Below are 12,915 nucleotides of genomic sequence, written 5' to 3'. Positions count from 1 at the left end.
TGCATTGATGACAGCAAATTTGAATAACGATATAAATGTTTCGTTCGTAACTTTGGATGCTTTTCTGAAAAAAAAAAAAAATATGAACGAAGCATGGTTACCCTGGATTTTACGTTTTGTTTTTGCGCCAACTTCAAAAATTATGTTTAAAAGCATTATCGATGGTGTTTAAAGAATAAAATTATTTTTCACTTTTTAGAGCAATTTTGAAGTCGGTTCTATTTTTTTTTCCAAAATTTTTTTTTATGTAAATACGTGTGTTACCATTAAGTTTACGGTGTGAATTGATATTTGCTTAATTGCTATGGTTAATTCAGCAGTTGTAAGCTACATTTCTTGTACATAGCTGTAAATAAATCTCCTATGTGTTTCTCAAGAACTGTGTCGTTATTAAAGAATTTCTTGAAGTAGCCGGACTCGCAACAATTTTGGCGCCCAACGTGGGGTTTCTTCAGGACTTTCTTGAAATAATCTGTGTAGCCTTGGACATTTTGTCTTGAAGACTACCTGGACTTTGACATTTTATGGCGATTACTCGCGCAATGGATGATCAATTGAAACAACTAAATCTGTATATAAAAAAACAACAACCTCACAGGTACAGGAGCAGTCTTTTTTTTTTACCTTTGAGGGGGGGAAAAATCAAAGATAACCGGTGTATGATTAATTTTGCACTTTCATAGCAGATAAAATAATCTGCAGATAAGCTGCAAAAAAAAATACAGTAGTCTGGGTTAAAAGGCGAAAGCAAGATTATGCCTTGAAAAAAAAAAGGGGAAATTTTTCAAATATTTTGAAAAAGTAGCAAATTAGGAAAAAATAGTAGGTCTGCGGACCCTGCAAGAGACGCAGCAGTCTCTTTTGATGTGGTGGTAGTAATACCATCTGCATTCTAATTTTAACACTATAACACCAATTATTTTTTAAAGTTTCCAGATAGTTTTTGTGGAATATTTTTGAAGTTCTCATTCAGATTTGCAAAGAAAAAGACTATCGCCCTTCTCCATTGTCTCCAAAAAAAAAGAAGGCAATAAAACTGCTTTAAATTTAAGCAGGATGTATTGACTATTAAAGTGCTGATCGAAAATATCGAATATATACATATATATCAAAATATTCAGATTTTTATCAAAGTATCGGATATTTTCGAAAATATGATGATCTTTTCGAATCCTGATTAGGGCCTCCACTCCTTCGTTGCCCCGGGGCCTCCACACTTCCAAATCCGGCCCTGGTTGGATTTGTAATCAAAGAACCAAAAAATTGTTTTTCACCTTAAAAAACACACTAACACAATTGGTATTTAAATTTTTGCTTTTATTTTAAAAATTCCTTCAAGGAGGATAAATAAATTTACTGTAGATGTATACTAAAAGATGTTACAAAAAATGTCTTTAATTTTTCTTTACTTGAAACATTATTTTATGATGTAAACTAAACGTCCAGCTTCCAACTTTTCGTAGTAGAATATCGCCAATAATATGCGCCAAATTTCGAATTTCAAGTCCTGCATTGTTCCTGGTTTATTAGTGTAGACAAGGGACTTCACATATCTCCATGGTGGATATCAGTATAGCATTTGCATCGGGGGAAAAATTCAACTTTTTCTTAGGATTTCACCACTTGCAGATTCTCTGAAAGCAGAACGAAAAACTATTAAGTGAAAGCATCGGTAAAGTATCTATTAAACTTTTTTGAGTGCTATATTGCAGAGAAAAAACACTTGTTAAAACATATTTTGATGCAATATTTTTCTATCACAATAATGTAAGAACAACTATTGATGTGCTGGAACGTTAATAATGTAGATCCGCCTACACTGCTCATTTGTGTCAGGATCCGCGAAATTCCAATTAACGGGTAAAAAAGCATTACTTTCTTTAAAAATCCATCCGTAAAAAAAACATCAAGAATATAATTTATTCGCAAAGCAAGTTCTAAGAAGGGTAAGAGAGAGTCAATAAGAAGTAAAATCTTTTTGGCCGTTTGTTTTGGCATAAATGCAGCACTGATCCATTCTCTCTGAATCACTTCTATCAATGAAATGAAACAGCTGGGAGTATTTTTATAAATGGTAAACAGAGAATTTTGTTTTAATTTTTTTTGAAGAATGCCTAAGAAAGTCTTAATAATTGTGAATGATTCAATCGTAAAATCAAAAAAAAATGACTAATTAGTTACTCAAATGATACCTCAACGTTTTTATTAGTAACGAAAATTAATTTCAATAGAATTTAATAATACTCCATAGCTACATACAAGGAAATTTCCAAATATGTAACAAAAAATGATACTGTATATAAAATCCGCCAAATGTAACACAGATACAGGTGGTGTTCTGTATTTTTCTTCGAACATCCGACACATCACTATACACAACAAATAAATGCTGCAATTTCACAATGACAACTTCTTAAACTTCTTTTCCATGGTGAAAATTGATATAACACTTGCTCAGGGCGAAAACTCTAGTAGTAAGTTATAGGTCCTCAACTTGCACACAGACTCGGGTTGAAAAACTTAAAAATAATACATAATAAAACTATCAAGAGGAGATAAATTCAAAGCACTGGTAAAGTATAAAATGTTGAGTGCTAAAATATCAGTACTACTCGAAAATGTATTAGGAATTTTTGCGAGTAGTTTTAAGTGTATAAATGTAATGTAAAATATTTTATTAAACTTCATGTCATAGGCCAAATGCTTTGCACTATAAGATGGAGGAAGTTCCCCCCTATGTCCGGCCATATTTTGACAAACAAAACGCCAAAAATATATTAATTTTATCATAATTATGTATAAAAATTGTGTTTGGTTAAAAAAATAGATTTGCAGAGGGATCTAGTACTTAAAGGGCTGAGACATGTTTACTAGTCCCCTTTTTTGATAAATGCTGATTTTAATGTTTCAAACAAAAGGCTTAGTTACTACCAAACTCGAACCCCAATATGATTTGCTGTGATATTATTTGGAATCTAGTGGGTTGGACATTGTTGTTAATACTATCGCAACCAACAGCTACGCTACTCATTAGATGTTGAGAAATTCAAGTTATACTTTTAGCTTTTCTGGGATGAACTGTAATACGTCTTGTGTATTTTGAGCTAGGTTCTTGTATTAGAGTATAATGATATTGGATGGGAGTTATAAATATAATGTTTTTTGCTCACTTTCACTTGGGAAGAAAATCACATGTGGGTCATTCTCATAAAAAGTCATTTTGAGCTTCTTACGTTCAAAAAGATGTAAGTGGGTGGAAGCAGATGAAACTATTTACAGAGAAAAATAAAACAAAAATATTTTTGAATAGTTTAACCTCAGCCTTCTAAACTCACTAAGCGTCATCCCTCACTAGTGAGGGAATGATGAATTCATTAAAATTTGATTCTAGTAGTTATGCCTGACTGATATTAGAGTTTCTTTGCAAACAAATATTCTCAAACGAGGCAACAACTTATGATCATGCAGTTTTCATGCATTATTTCATTTTATTTTTCTGTAACAATAGATGTGAGGGAATGACGGATGCAAAAACCGTTGTCTAATTTTCTGCTTTCATATGGGTTACAAGTAATAATTTCCATCAAATTAGACGTAAATATGTTGCTTCCAATGGGAAAAAAAAATATTTTGTTGCGATTCTGGGCAAGTAATTGACTAGGCGAGGAAATGGCACCAATTGCTGGGGACAAATTTAAAAATAATTACGTGAACTAATTTTTCACGAAATTTAATAAAAAATGTTTTTTGTTTACTTCAATATTTTTAAATGGAAACTCCAAAAATAATAACTCAGTGTTTGCTTTATTACAAATAATACTTACTCATCTTTTACTAACAGTGGGGACAAGTGAGGGAATGATGTTTGGGCTCTTTAGACTTTCATTTAAAAATTTCACATAAAATATAGAAAATTTACTTTAAAAAAACTTGCAAAACTCTTTTTAGAAAATTATTTTAGCCACTAAAAATATGTATGAGTCATAAAATATTCGTAAATTATTACAGGGACATGAAAATGACCATTTCTGTGAGAATGACCCATGTACATTTCGAAATTCAGAATATATTCGAAGAAGAAGAATTTATGGAATTGAAAATGTTTCACTGAGAAAAAAAAATTACTTGTTTATGTTGGGTGATTCTTAATTGGATTGTAAAATTACAGTATTGTGTTTGCTTTTTATTAGCTCTTTAGTATGAATTTTATGATAAACTTAACTAAATTTGATAGTGTTAGCTTTCATTCATTTTCGCTTTCTTTTCAAAATTCTTTAAATATAATTATGTAAATATCTGAAAATATGTTGCAATTGATTATGTTTTACCTCTATGCAAATTTTTAAGGCACTATATAACTTCTAAATATTATTACCCACAAAGATTGATATATTTTTCTTGTGAGATCGGAATGGGTCCACAAGAAATTTTGGTGGGTTTTAAACTTTTTAAAGAAAAATGCTTTTATGATGGTTACATACAGTAATTAGTTCATTTAAATGAGGGGGTAGGATACCATTAAACTTCAAAAAAATCGAATTTTATTTTTCTACATTTTCTGAGTCCTTGGTTTTTTCTGAACAAAATACAAAAAACCGCATTAAAAAATTCGGTTTATTTCAATAGTTATGATGGTTTGAATGAGACTACCATTTTACTCACGCGAGTTTAAAGGGACCAGCGGATCAGCTGTTCCATTGTTTACATTCAGTTTTGGGGATAGTTACGCGTTAAACTTTGTCCTCCATGATTTAAAAGCTTTTATTTTAGTTTTTACCAGAGAAGAGAAGCTTTATACAACTAAACTTTCTTCCAGCATGGTTTGTTTATGTTTTCAAGCAAGCGATAAAGCGAATTTTGATTGCAAAGACAGTTGTTGTTTGTTTTACATCAAATTTTTTGTTTTTTGATTTTTCAATCGACGTTTTGAGATTATTACAGATATATGGATGAATATAGTGCCAAAAGGCCGTCTGGTTCAAGGCGAGGGAAAAGAGGAAACGAGTGGCAATTTTTATGGAAATCAACATAGAAGTAATAAGAGTGATACTTCAAAAGCAAATACGTCAACTTCATCAAAAAAGTTGGACTCCTCGTTTTTCGAAGACATCTTCGAACATTCGGACAGTAGTTTTTCAGGCTATACTTTTATGGATAAAAACTTGTTATTTTCGGGACTAGAAAAATTATTATGTTGCAAAAAGTGCCACAGAGCAGTATCTATATCCTCAGAAGTAGTCTACGGATTATCATTGAACATAAACATAGTTTGTACAACATGTGACAGTCTTGATATCATAAATAATTCACGAAAGATCGGTGCGAAAAAAAATGCTTCCGATATAAATAGAAGATTTGTGTTCGCAATGCGATGCATTGGGAAAGGCTATGCGGACATGGAGTTCTTTTGTGGAATGATGGACTTGTCTCCACCCATAAGTCGCAAATCCTACAACAAAATTTTACGTCATGTCAGAGCTGCTACCATAGGCGGATTTACGGGGGTGCCAGGGGGTGCGCCGCACCCCCAAAATTTTTGACTGTGTTTTGAAAAAAAAATTAATGTAGTATTTGTCACTCAGAAGCGCAGTTGGATAAAAAAAAATTTCATAGCTGCTATACTAGTGCTGTGTTATAGTATAGAATAATTGTTTGCTCTGTAATTGTGTATTTATTGGTATATCAATACGAATTCTTCTACTTTGAAACAACTATAGATAATCAAGTCCAAAAAAATAAACTTAATAAAATCTACTCCGAACTCAATTAAAGACCAACATTTTTCCGGTAAATTTCCAAAAAATTTGAAGGAGGACTCCCGGAATTCTTGCTGCAGTGGTGCATTCAGGGGGGATGGGGCACAATACTGGTGACGCTGCCCACAGAATGCTGAGTTGATGTTTTTAAAAAATAGATTTTTCATTATTGAAGAGAAGAAAAGATCTCATTTTAGGAAAATGCAGTTATTTTAAGAAGAAAAAAAAAATATTGGGGAAATTCCTTAATTTATTTCAAAAAGAGAAATATTGACCTTTAAATGTTTCAACAGCTTCAGATTATTGACGAAGAATTGTGTGTATCCTCCCCCCCCCCTCCTCCTCGCACAATCCTCTTTCTTTCATACTCCCCCCCTCCTTTTTTTCATTTTTTCATTCTTTCTATTTCGTTTTCATTTTTTCTATTAGTCCTCAGTTCCCCCCCCCCCCCCCCGTTGCCCTCTCTCTTGCCATTGTTATTACGGAGTATCTTAAATTTCGTTTTTTGGGCTTCAATTTCGGAACATTTCCAAGGAAGATCCTATAATCACCTAAAAACATCGAAAATCGTTTAAAATTGTGTTTTCGGAGCTTCAGTTTTGGAAAACTGCTGTGTCCCTAACGTTACCAAGTATGGTCTTCCACTCATGTGTTTAAGATTTTAATTTTGGAAAATATTCGAACAAGGGTCTCCCACCCCCTTTCTCTAATTATCATCAAAGATTGTTAATATTTTGGTTTTGAAAACTATACTATTTCGTGATAAGTAGGAGAAACTTTTTTTTTTTGGGGGGGGGGGGGGACAGTAGCCTTTGAAATCCTCGTTTTAATACCATGGAGTATTGCATAAGTACTTCATTTTTAGGACTTCAATTTCGAAAATTTTCCAGGGGAGAGCTTCAGGACCATCGTCCGGGAACAGCATCAAAAATTGTCCACCATAGCGTTTTTGGAACTTTAATTATAAAAAATTAAAGAGGTAGTTGTAGGGGGGGGGGGGACATATATTTCTATCTATTTTTAAAAAAATCGATTGGGGTCAGTCCGTGAGTGTCATTCCTAACCAAAACTATGAATATGGACTATGATCACATTTATAAGACTTAAATTTCTAAAAACAGCCTTGGAGCCCCACGTATCATTCCTTGCCCTAAAATACCACCAAGAACTCTAAAACTGCGTTTTCAAAGCTACTATTGCAAATTTTTTCTGGGGCGTGAATCCCCTTTCAAACCAGAAGCTGGATTCGCCCCCTGCTTCTAACAACATCGATCTTTGTTTAAAACTTTTTCTGCAGTTTGAAATGTTAAGAACTGCTGATCGCCTAATGTTACTAAATATGGTTTACATCTCGTTTTTTAGACTTATAAGTGCCCCCTGGCCTAAAATTATTATCTGATTTCGCCACTGCTTTGTTGAAAACCCCCACGCCCCAGATCCCTGTTATTGTTGCACCCCCGAAATTTTCGTCCTAACTCCGCCTATGGCTGCTACCCACACTGTAGCAGAAAAAAGCATGAAAAATGCTGCACAGGAAGAAATAAAACTAACATCCAGCACAAATTTAACTGTGAGCGGGGACGGGACGTGGAAAACACGGGGCCATTCTTCGCTGCACGGTGTGTCAACTCTCATCGGGGGCGAAACTGGAAAAGTTATTGATCGACATGTTTCATGCTCATACTGTAAAGGATGTGAAAGTGCGCAAAATGTGACAGGAGAAGCCGCTGTAAAGTGGAAGCAGGAGCATGATGAAATTTGCACTAAAAATCATTCGGGTTCATCAGGACAGATGGAAGTAAATGGGATGGTCACCATGTTTGCTCGCTCAGAAGAGAAACATGGTGTCAAGTACACAAGTTATATTGGTGATGGTGACTGTAAGACTTTTTCGGCAGTCAAAAATTCTAATCCTTATGATGTGCCAATCTCTAAGCAAGAATGTGTTTTGCATGTGCAAAAAAGGATGGGTTCGCGGTTACGTAAACTTAAAGTTGCGTACAGAAAAAAAAAGCTCAGCGACAAAAAACCCCTTTGTGGTAAGGGTCGCTTAACAGACGCCATCATAAATCAACTAACAATACATTATGGCAATGTTATTAGACAGTTCCCTGAAAACTATAAAGAAATGCAGAAAGGAATATGGGCCATATGGTACCATAAAAAATCTACTGATAGTGAAGCAGTTCATGACTTTTGCCCGAAAGGAAAAACGTCGTGGTGTGCTTATAATAAAGCAAAAGCTAACGGCACACTTGCCACTTTTAAGCACTCCAAATCCTTACCTGCAGCAGTAATGGATGTCATAAAGCCAGTATTTAAAGACTTGTCCCACCCAGACCTTCTAAAAAGATGCCTTGGTGGGAAAACACAAAATGCCAATGAGTCGCTCAATGCCCTTATATGGACATTTTGTTCGAAAGAAAAGAACTCAGGTCGGCACATTGTAGAAACAGCTACTAATTTAGCTGTTTCAAATTTCAATGATGGGAAAAAGTGTCTCTTACACATTATGCAGGAACTGGAGCTGACACCCGGACTACAGAGCATTTTGTTTACAGAGAATGCTGATAAAAAAAGAATTGCAAGGGCGGAAAAGCGAGCTTATAGTTACACTCTAGAAGCTCGCAGAGCTAAAAGAAAAGAAAAAATGAAGCAAAATGCAATTAAAAAAAGACAGGAAGGAATTGTTTATGCCCCAGGAGCATTTTGAATGCACTTGAAAATTATAATATCAATAAGAGACATAATTTGAACTTTGTGACGCGTTTGCTCAAAACACTAAATTCTTACTTTGCGCGCAGTGTTACTTGAAAACTATGCAAGATAATGTCTCAAAAATTTAACCAGTTTAGCGTCTCTGTTTTCTCTACAACTTAAAACCAGAAAAACGTAAGATTTGTAAAAATATTTTGTTTGTGCATGGGAAAAATATTTCAAAAAATTGAAAAATTTTCATATTTTTATATTTTAATTAAAAAAAAATAATAACCAAATCTTTTTGCAAATATTCTGGTTTTAGATCATATATAACATTATTATGTGTTCATTTTCATTTGAATTTCTCATTTATATGCATATTTGCAGATTTTATCTTGCGCGCAAGAAACGCTGTTTAATTTTTTTCCTAATTACCTGTCTTTTTTAATTTGTAATTTGAAAAATTATTGATAAATTTAGAAGTTTAATTTTTTCTACCAATGTACATTACAATCATCACTTTCATTCCAGAGTCATTTTTATTTATATTTTTCATTTATTGCATAAATTTTAAAGCTTATAATGTAAGTCACTTTTTTCACTTTTCGACAAGTCCAAAGGTATCCTACCCCCTTAAATGAACTCCACTTTTCAGGCTTAATAAATTATCTTCTGATTCATCCAATGAAGTAACGCTAATTAGTTTCTTCTGTTGTATATAGATCAATGTGACATTTGGTTCCAATTCCTTTCTTAATACTACATAGTTCAGAATGATTTGCAGACATTTTTAGGGAATTAATTCTCATGTACTGAAATTTTAAAGTATAATTTTCCCTGCAATATTAACACAAAAACACTTGCAAATACTACCTAAAATAAAACATGGTTTAACTAACACTATTGGTAATTGACCACATACTGTGTTCAAAACCAAAAATGAAGATTTCAAGATTAACAATTATAGAGCATTAGAAGTAGCTACAAATTTAAATCAAATGTCAAGAGTGACTACAGGATGTTGTGAAGATTTTCTTGTGAATCAAGTCTTCTTGTGAATCTTGTGCTCAGGATCTTGTAAATTTTTTCAAAATATTACGTAATCCATGTTTGAGCTGATAATAACACTGCACCACTAACTATATATGAGAGCTTAACGTTTTTTTTGTCCTAGTCTATAAATTAATAATAATTCAGTAACATGATTAATAATATGATTTAATAGTTTCTAGTTAGTGCTTAGTGAGTGATGACCTAGAACAAGGTGTAACATTTGTTATCAAAACACAAAAGGGAAACCCTAAAAAATTTCACCAGCTGTGTGAAGGTGTGAGTTTCTATATAGTTACTTCACTTTGTGTGGCATAATGCAGTAATTTTAAAAAAATTCTCCATTTCTGTTTTCCTGAAAGTGATTTCAAACTGAAAATGAATGGATGTTTATTGCAACCAGTCAGTGGATTTTGCCTGGTGATAGTATTGGTGGCACCACGAAATGCAGTGCAACAAAAGCAAAACCTAGTGATAATAATGCACAAAAATTCTTTGATTTTTGCATTACTAATATTAAAACATAAAATCTTTATCTTTACTAATAATAAAGCTGAAAGTCTCTCTGTCCGGAGGATGTCTGTAGGATGTCTGTGACGCGCATAGCGCCTAAACCGTTCGGCCGATTTTCATGAAATTTGGCACAAAGGTAGCATGGGGGTGTGCACCTCGAAGCGATTTTTTGAAAATTCGATGTGGTTCTTTTTCTATTCCAATTTTAAGAAAAAAAATATAAGATGGACGAGTAAATTACGAAATTATCATAACGTGGAACCGTAAGATGGGTACAAGCCGATTGGCGAGAAAATTCACCATACATTATTTGTAAATATACAGGCGAACCAAAAGACCTTTTGATTTTTCTATTACGAGCAAAGCCGTGTGGGTATCACTAGTTCACAATAAAAGAAAAAGAGACAGAAACAGAGACACTGTTAGAAACAGATAACTACAGTGGTTTTTTGGACTAATATTATCAAAACACTAAGACAATGGTGATGTTAAAGTAACTTTTATGTATCCCCATGGACTTCATTCGGATGGCGTCATTGATGGTAGAGCTTAATGGCCCTTTTGATCAGTCTTAGTCAGAAAACTTAAAAGTTAAACAATACAGTAAGCTAGACCTAATAAATTAGGATAATTGCCTACCACACTTATCTTGAAGATCGCAGGTTAGACCCACGTCTATAAAGAAAACTTCAATCAATAATAATTATTATTGAGCGGCCAGGGAGGGAAAGAGTGACAATAATTATTCATATGAAAATTCGCAAAGATTCTGATAAGCAAAATAATTTCATGTGTGAAACCTACGCTTGCAAAAAGAGAAGATATTATTTTCCTGAGAACAGGGTTCATATTCTATTTGGATGAAAAAATTCCATTACTGCAATGAAAATTTTCATGACCTTGTTATACAAAGATAATAGCACTATTTATTCTCAAACTTGCTAATTTTTTGGTAATGAGCATTAGCAAAACGTCTACATGAATGCCACAGCCTCATTGAAGCACTTACTTCTTGTAATGGAAAAAATGTGTACACTTAAGAAACTATTCTTATTTGTCTTCAACATATAAATTTAAGTAAGGTAAAAATGCAGTGAAACGAATATGATGATGCTTAAATGTCTAAAATTTTTTTAAAAACAGGCAGAATGATATTGAATGGGACAAAGGTTGAATGAGTCATCACTAAGTTTCAATAAATTTGCTTCAAAAGTTGCCTTTTAGAGTCAACAGTGCCTTTAATCATCCACGTAACTTGACAGTATTTTGGTTTAAAGAACCAAAGTAAAGCCACATAGTTTAGTTTTTATGTTTCTACACCAGATCTTTTTTGAAAAAAACATTCAGTAACGAATCAATCTTCTGACTCAAAAGTATACTTGTTTTGTTTACAAATTTACAAAATGCATATAAATTAATAGGTTCAGAAGTTCCAGAACACGTTTGATTCCTGACATTGAACGTAGCAGTAGGTCGCATAGATAAGTTTTGTAGGCTGTATGTTGGACACTACTGTTTTAGAGTATTAGAATTCCCCTTTTTCTGTATTCTAGCGCCTTACTAAAGATATTTATTTTCTAAAACCTTCCACAACTTAAGACAAACTCTGATAAATTTAATAACAAAGTCCTAATGGGTGATGGAATTGAACTCTGATGCAATTGAATTGCCTTTTTTGAGTGGGTGGGCATGGCAAAACTAAAGGCCAATCCACATGGCGACCGAACCGTCCGTTCCGATATTTTTGCTGCCAAACTGGTTTTCGGAATCCGTTGCCATGACTGCACGCCGAATTTCTCGGCTCCCGTCACGTTCTGGCGATGCTGGATTTTGACGGCCGTCCGATTCGGGGAGCGAATGTGATAGCCAATCAAGGAGAGACGCCGTTTTTACTTTTGCGGGAATATTTCTTGTTTTGTTTACTGCTAGTTTCGTACAAAATTTGTGGTTATTTTTCAAAAGACAGTTGATGTTTTTCAAAATGAGAATGCCTTAGAAGTTATATGAGGGTTAGTACTCAATTATCTTTATTTTGCGTGGAATGCTTAATTAGATATAATTACGTGAAAATTTAGTTTTGCAATTTGTTTTTTCGTTAAAAAATAATTCTACAGCTCATAGTAACTTGCAAAACCAGCTTCTAACGCTAAACATTGGCAGTGGGACCATTAACGAAACCCATTATTATTATTTTTTAATTAGTCAGTTGAAGTTTTTGAATCTTTGTTTGAATAGTCATTGTTTCGAAATGTGATGAAGCAAATCATATTTTAACCCAAAAAAAAAATCATACAAGTTAAATCTTTTATGGTTACGCGTTAAAATGTCGTCAGATCCTAATGATATTAAACTGTCTTAAACATTTGCTGGACTTTTCAAACTTTTGAATAAATAGGCTTTGCCACGAACTTATTCATGAATATAATATGTGCTATTTTGTCAGAAATATCCTGACATTTTCAAAAATTGTCACTTTTTTGGATTTCTGGATAAATATAATAATCGAATTTTTTTGTAGCTTTTGTCATTTTAAGAGTATGTTTTAGCTCACTTCCCAGTAAAACTTTAGTTACGCAACATATTTCAGAATCCAACAACAAATTGAAGAAGTCTAGGTTTTTTATCGATCATCCTGAATCGTAAAAAGAGGAAATTTGTACCCAAATTTATCTCAATATAAATATTTTAAGAACACTGTAAATTTAAGAAATAAATAGTAATTCAAGTGAAAATCCATGTTAAAATATAGAGAAAACTCCTTTATTTAAAGAACAATGTTTATATATTTAAGGTTTTTTTTTTTTTTTTTGCTATTTTTACCAACATTTTTTCAGTTCTTAAGAGCATTTTTATAGATTTTTTAGGCCATCAAAGTCCGGGACCTAATCATATAACG

At 33.1% G+C, this 12,915-nt stretch overlaps 1 long non-coding RNA gene across 1 annotated transcript in view; it reads right to left on the bottom strand.

The window, feature by feature from the left end:
* Positions 1 to 1,302: 1,302 nt before the first annotated feature.
* The window catches only part of LOC129217708 (uncharacterized), an 86,225-nt gene continuing 74,612 nt past the window's right edge, over positions 1,303 to 12,915 (bottom strand). The window contains exon 5 of the long non-coding RNA XR_008580246.1: positions 1,303 to 1,634. This is a non-coding gene — a long non-coding RNA (uncharacterized LOC129217708). The remainder of the gene's footprint in view (positions 1,635 to 12,915) is intronic.

The sequence above is a fragment of the Uloborus diversus genome, chromosome 2, assembly GCF_026930045.1.
Source record: "Uloborus diversus isolate 005 chromosome 2, Udiv.v.3.1, whole genome shotgun sequence".
NCBI classification, from domain to species: domain Eukaryota; kingdom Metazoa; phylum Arthropoda; class Arachnida; order Araneae; family Uloboridae; genus Uloborus; species Uloborus diversus.
The sequence above is the reverse complement of the archived record's forward strand: the minus strand, read 5'-3'. Positions and strand labels throughout refer to the sequence as shown.